Source organism: Palaemon carinicauda, chromosome 38 (assembly GCF_036898095.1).
Source record: "Palaemon carinicauda isolate YSFRI2023 chromosome 38, ASM3689809v2, whole genome shotgun sequence".
Classification (NCBI taxonomy): domain Eukaryota; kingdom Metazoa; phylum Arthropoda; class Malacostraca; order Decapoda; family Palaemonidae; genus Palaemon; species Palaemon carinicauda.
In genome coordinates, this window is record NC_090762.1 from 48,782,222 (window position 1) to 48,789,721 (window position 7,500).

General features: G+C 33.7%; 1 protein-coding gene across 1 annotated transcript in view; it reads right to left on the minus strand.

Moving 5' to 3' along the window:
• LOC137630163 (uncharacterized) overlaps positions 1 to 7,500 on the minus strand; it is a 58,366-nt gene that overhangs the window by 19,754 nt on the left and 31,112 nt on the right. The window lies entirely within an intron of this gene.

Sequence of the window (7,500 nt, forward strand, 5' to 3'; positions counted from 1 at the left end):
TTCATTCAAACATTCAAGCATTTTGGAAAGAGGAAAATACTTTTTTCTTTGAATAAGATAGGTTTATTTTTTCTATCTTTTATTATGAAATGCACATTTACAATCTTACAGTTTATAACATATATACATCATAGTAAATTTCCATGAATTATTTTTTATTTTACATATATGGTATTTATATTTATTCATGTGAATTTCTAGTGGTACTAAATAAGTGAATCGAAGTACTTTTTGGCCAACAGTAATTTTTAATCTTAGAGCAGCCAGTGTGAATGAAGAAATTCAAATTAAAGAATGCACAAGAGACTTTATACATAAAAGAATAGCTTTTATTTTAAATCATCCTCTCCATTCTGTAGCACGAGCTTCAGTTTGGACAGAGTACAGCAGAACTAATTGCCTAAGTGAGAGAAACAAGCAAAGAAAATTAAAAGCGAGACCAGACTCCCTTGATAAAGGGTGTGTCTGTGCGCGAGTCTCCGTGCATGTGTACTTGTTCGTATTTGCGTTTGGAAATGATTGCTTGAGTATACAAATTTGTGCGTGTTTTCATGCACATTTGTGTGCCTTTGTTCCTTTTTGTTGTTTTCTCATCTTAGTCTATCGATTTAATTGTGAGAGTGATATTGATATAAGTATATAGAAACTATATTTTTTTTAGCTAGTTACCATCTCATTGACTCATCAAAATGCTCAACTTCTCGACAGGTTCTTTTAAAAAGAGGGAGGTTCCTATAAGCAACGTGTAATAATCATACAGCAAGCAGACAAATAAATAAAGAGAAATATTCTGTCTAAGTGTTCTTATAAAGTCGTTAAACGTAACACAGTAATTCCAACTCTGTTTTCATTACCGTTATCTAATTGCCAATTTCTATGCCAATGTCAACCTTATTGACAAAAGCCATTTGAAATGTAACACGCTAATTTGTTCGTTTTTCGTCACCGTTATTATGTATTCATTGTTTGTACCAATGTCAACGTTATTGATAAAAGCCGCGGAATGTCATGATTTGAACTCTGTTTTCATCACTATTAAATTATCAGTGTTTATGCTAATGTCAACCTTATTGACAAAAGCCTTTAAACATAAAACTAATTTCAACTGTTTCTCTTACCGTTATAATAGTCAATTTTTATGCTAAAGTCAGCCCGCTAATTTGAAGAGCTGTTTTCATCACCTATATTATATTGTCAATGTTTATGCCAATGTAAACCTTATTGACAAAAGCCGTTGAATATAACACACTAATTGCAACTGTTTTCATTACCGTTATTATAATCAATTTTCATGTCAATGTCAGCATTATTGATAAAAACCATTGAAATGCAACACGCTAATTTGAAGAACTGTTGTCATCATATTATTATATTGTAAATTTTTATGTCATTGTCAACCGTATTGACAAAAGCCGTTGAATTTATACGTGTAATTCTCACCCTTATGTGTTACCTAGAAAGCCTATAAATAAAAATCTAGTCGTTTTATGAAATCATTTCATATCGAGCAGGTCCTTCACTCGTACCTTCTTCAGGCCTCGTAACAAACGCATAAGGGAATATTGTTATAGACGAAGGAAAGAGTGTTCATTATTAACTAGATCACTAACAAATTTATTTAAGAAAAGGATCATGATTTTGAAGGCTTTTTTTTTACTTCTTTTTTTTTTTTTTTTTTTTTTTACTTTTAGTCAAGATCCTCATTAAAATTACTTTACAAGTTCTGTATCCTGTTAAGGCCTATAATTACGAGAAAATTTAGAAAAAACCTATAGGTGTAAAAATCATTCTCCGTACGTGAAAGAATGCTGTTAATATTTCAAGTGTAAGGTAAGTAAATTCTTTATATGTCAAATATATGGTAATAATATTAAAAAAGGATTAAATATCAACTTTTTATATATGAACGATGAATTTCATTCCGTCATTTCATAATAGATTGATGTGACAAATAATTTTTTGAGTTAATAGCTTTGATATAGTTTTTTTTTTCTCGTAGAAGAAAGAATTCTAAAACTATAAGAACAAATTTATGATTAGAAGGTCAGTAATGTCTACGAATGTTAATCGATATGATAGCCATAGCGGTTGAAAACCAACATGCCAAAATTGGACTGTCTTTAAAAATTACAGACGTCATTTTACTTGATCTATTTGAGCAATTTCTTTTCCAGTTTCAGTGAACTATTTTTCTTTGCGGTTTTGATTAATCATTTGCCTATTTGCATATTTATGGTTGGAGTAAATTATCCAATGATACGATGGAATTTTATTCCAATAAAATCATTCTACTACAATTTTAATTAATTGTATGCAATCCGTAATTTATTTTCTCGTCTGAATGAAATATTTTCCAGTTGTAGTAGATATTGTTAGTGTGAATGAATCCCATTCCAGTTTGAATGTAAGCGTGTGAAACTAGGGCATCGTAGAACAAAAATTAAATATCTCCTTCATTTCTTTATAAACTAAAAGAATATAAACGTTGTGAAATGACATTTATTCGTTGTGAGGGCCTCAGTGATTCTAATTGCGCCTTAAACAGAAGGGAAAAATAAGCTAATCGTCAGAAGTAATCATGGTGACACAAGGGTGCATCTCCACATAAAATAGCTTCAGAACATAAAAAGATATCAAAACAATATCATCATCATCATCATCATCTTCTCCTACGCCTATTGACTCTAAGGGCCTCCGTTAGATTTCGCCAGTCGTCTACATCTTGAGCTTTTAATTCAATACTTCTCTCATACTTCACGTTTCATAGTCCTCAGCCTTGTAGGCCTTAGTATTCTAACTCTTCTAGTGACTTGTGGAGCCCAGTTGAATGTTTGATGAACTAATCTATTTTGGGGAGTGCGAAGAGCATGCCCAAACAATGATCTCACCCACATATGACACTCGAGTAATCTCTCTTATAGTTTCATTTCTTGTCCTGTTCTGACATTCAACTCCCAATATTCTTCTAAGGGCTTTGTTCTCAAATTTACAAAAATCTGTTGGAATATTGTTTCAAATTTACAAAATCTGTTGGATATTGTTTCAAAACAATATACATAAACAAAATATGATAAACCAGGGAATAATAATATTCATAAAGAAGATATTTTAGATACAGAATGACAAGGAGGAGGACTGTGATGACAGACTAAAACCAAATCAATAAGAGATGAATACGAACTGATGAGAAGCTTAGGGAGACCTCAAGATGTCTTAAAGCGAAAGCTGAAATCTCAATGGTGATTTTGTAACCAAAATGAGACAACTGAAAGAGAAAATCAATAAAAGGAGTTAGAAATGGATATGTTGCAAAAGAAGATAATTTTAATGTAAAGACAAAATACATAGGTTTCGAATATTGAATGTTGAATTAATATTATTGGCAATATCATACTAAATCATTTAAAATTTTTTTTTTTATCTTATTGTAAACATTATTCAAAATGCGACACACATACACACACCCATATATATATATATATTTATATATATATACATATATATATATATATATATATATATATATATATATATACATAAAAATATTAAAATCATTATTATTAGAATTATAAGAAAATATTTATTTTATATAAAAAGATTTCGTATCATATCGGATGAAAAATGACCAAATTATGTGAATGAGGTAATTATTCCCATGAGGCCTATCTTTGCCAACCTCCATCCCCCCTAAAAGGACGTTATTTTTCTCAACTACAAGTGATCTTACAGGCGTATTTTACTGAGTTTTCGTAAAACGAAATTCCAAAGTAAGATCTCTCAATACAAAGGCGCAATAGGATATCCAAAATGTACATTCTAAAGTAATATCTCTTGTCGTAGCCTATTGTAAACGTCTCTGCCTGGCAATCTGTTGGGCGTTAGCTAGAGACCCGCATTAAATCGATAGTGTCTTTTGTGTCTGCAACCTTACCATCCTTGTGAGCTATGGATGGGGTGTTTGAGGGAGCCTGTAAGTTTACCTGCTGCTTCATCAGCAGCCATTGCCTGGCCCTCCTTGGGCCTAGTTTAATGGAGATGGGCTTGGTCGCTGATCATATGTATATCTAGTCAGTCTCTAGGATTTTATCCTATCCCTTCCCTCAGCTATTCATGGTCAACATTTATACCTTTAAAAGACTAAGAGCAGAGAGAAAGTGTATCCCACAATGATTTACAAAACTGATATATAAAAATACAATATCTCGTTATTCCTCTCGGCCTTTAGAATAAATGAACGGCCTTCCTTCGCTGGAACAACTACCCTAAAGATTTATATAGTAAAGAGCTTTCCTAGTCAGATCCTATAGCTTATCCCGCTACCAGGAACACCTACATTTCTTTATAACGGCTCCCCCAAGGTCACGTTAGATCGGGGATGTAAATTAAGGGCAGGTAACGTAATTGCAGGACGTCTCAGTTATTATTATTATTATTATTATTATTATTATTATTGTTGTTGTTGTTGTTGTTGAAATCATCATCCTCATCCTTATCATTGTCATTGTCATTATCATTATTATTACTTAAACTAAAAAGCACAACAATATGAGCGTGAAATCAGACTAGAATATTACAATAATAATCATTACTTATTCTACTGTTACATGATTACAATGAGTAAGATAACTTATTATTTCAGTATATATTAACACTCAATAGAATTACTGAGATTTTCCTATTTAACGATAGTAATTGAATTTACTAAATCTTTATGTAACAGCAATAGATTTTATAGTTTGTATAGGAAATGTTCATTTTAATGTTGTTACTGTTCTTGAAATATTTATTTTTTTCTTGTTTCCTTTCCTCACTGGTTATTTTCCCTGTTGGGGCCCCTGGGCATAAGCCCCTACTTTTCCAACTAGGGTTGTAGCTTAGCAAGTAATAACAACAACAACAACAACAACAATAATAATAATAATAATAATAATAATAATAATAATAATAATAATAATAATAATAATAATAATAATTAAATGTCTAAGACTTTGCCCTACGTCTTTCTCTGCAAGACCATAATTATCAAGATTTAGTCTTTTATTTTTAATGAATATTTGCAATAAGTAGAACCCCAGTCTTTCACCTCGTTCTTTGCCTGACTCTTTCAACGAACTGACGAATGATTCTTCACTCGAAACGCCAATCGGAAAAGCCACTCTGGCGATCAATCAATCATCGGATCTCCCAACATCGGCGCCGAAAAAGCTGTCAGCCTTGACTAATGATGGCGCTCTCTTTTGGAGACGCTCGAAGGAAATATTAAATCATGAATGAGATTTTTTCAATAAAAAAAAAAAAATCTTGGGGCTAGTGTTGTTACGTAAGATCTATGATTTATAAATATGTAAGAACAAGGAATGTTCATTAACTATTTCTTTGAAAAGAAAAATGGCCATTGAATATCAATTTCATAATTACAAAGCTTTTTTTTTTCATGATTAATTATAATTAATTAAGAGAACGTCGATAAAATATAAGAGTAGATAACTTAAATTCTATCTATAAGAGGAATGCTTACTGATTCATTAATTTGAAAATAAGATTTAAAGGTAAAGGTAATTTTCACCAGCAATTTCTTTTTATGACAGGATTAATGTCTCTCGGAAATTAGAATGAATATCATTTATGTGTTTGTCTATGAAAAATTCATAGTTATGACGGGACCGAATTATAGTGAGGGCTATTAAGGCTTGATTTGGAATGGACACTTGTCAATTTTAAATTCACCAGACACATTAAAGGTACATTGACCCTTTGAGCTATGAAACTGATATTGTGATCATCATAACAAAGGGAGGGAGTACAAGAGCACAAAGGACGTCATGCAAAAAATATATAAGTGAATAATGAATGAATGATTTGAAGTTCTCTGGCATCCTGCCACCGAAGGTCATTGACACCGATATAAGTGAATAAGCATTCATGTTCAAGTGTTAAAGTTTGTTCGTGTATGGTGGAGGCCTGATTGGTAACGTCTCTGTCTGATGTTTGCCAGACAGGGGTTCGAGTCCCGCTCAGACTCGTTAGTGTCATTAGTGTCTACAACCTTATCATCCTTGTGAGTTAAGGTTGGAGGGTTTGGGGGAGCCTATAGGTCTATCTGCTGAGTTATCAGCAGCCACTGCCTGGCCCTCCCTGGTCCTAGCTTGGGTGGAGAGGAGGCTTGGGCGCTGATCATATAGTATCTGGTCAGTATCTAGGGCATTGTCTTGATTGCTAGGGAAAGGTCACTGTCCCTTACCTCTGCCATTCATGAGCGACCTTTAAACCTTTAAACAGTAACAATTCCCTAGACACTCTCGATACATATGATCAGCCCCCTCTCCACCCAAGCTAGGACCAGTAAGGGCCAAGCAATGGCTGCTGATGACTCAGCAGGTCGACCTATAGGCTTCCCCCAAGCCCCACATCCTTAGCTCACAAGGATGGTGTGGTTGCACACACTACAAGAAACTATCGAGCTTGAGCGAGACTTGGACCCCAGTCCAGCAGATCACTAGGCAGAGACTTTTCCAATTGGCCACTACAACCCATGTAACTTATACTAGTCTGCTATCTTGGACAATACTGTATTGCTTGAAGCGGTTGCTAGTTTGTAGTTTCTTTTACTCTATTTAACTTTGGGGCTAATTAGGTGTTTCGTAGTCTTCCTCCACTAAAGACAAACTCATATTACTTTCCATTGCTTATTAAGACTGTCTTTGTCTTATTGAACTATTGAGATGTGAAGCCAAACTTCAAGCCTCAATTAGGCTTTGTGTCTCAGTCTGATTATAAAAAGACAATCTCTCTCTCTCTCTCTCTCTCTCTCTCTCTCTCTCTCTCTCTCTCTCTCTCTCTCTCTCTCTCTCTCTCTCTCTCTCTTCAATTAGACTTTGTCTCAGTCTGATTATAAAAAACAATCTCTCTCTCTCTCTCTCTCTCTCTCTCTCTCTCTCTCTCTCTCTCTCTCTCTCTCTCTCTCTCTCTCTTCAATTAGACTTCATCTCAGTCTGATTATAAAAAAACAATCTCTCTCTCTCTCTCTCTCTCTCTCTCTCTCTCTCTCTCTCTCTCTCTCTCTCTCTCTCTCTCTCTTTCTTTATAACCGTGTATTATCTTTCAACAAAAGTTTCTTACTGCATCAACTTGTATTAACTGTCTTCTGTAACAGCAATAACATTCATACTTAATTCATGTGTTGCCCTGCAATATACATATCTCATACATGCTATACGTACCAGACATTTCGGCAAATCCATAATATCTTTCGTCACATTTATTTTGTACTTTCAATATGACCAGTAAGTTAGGGCAAATTCATTTTGGTCTTCCTTACGAATTCTTGTTGATATTACTTTTCATCAAGTTACATCAGTCCGTACCCCTCATGCATACGCTACATTTATTACGCATCAAATATGGGAATTACCTTTAAGCTAATGCACTTCAAATAGGTGAATTACCTTCAAGATGATCCATTCCACGTTTCAAATTCGCGAATTACCTTTAATCTCATAC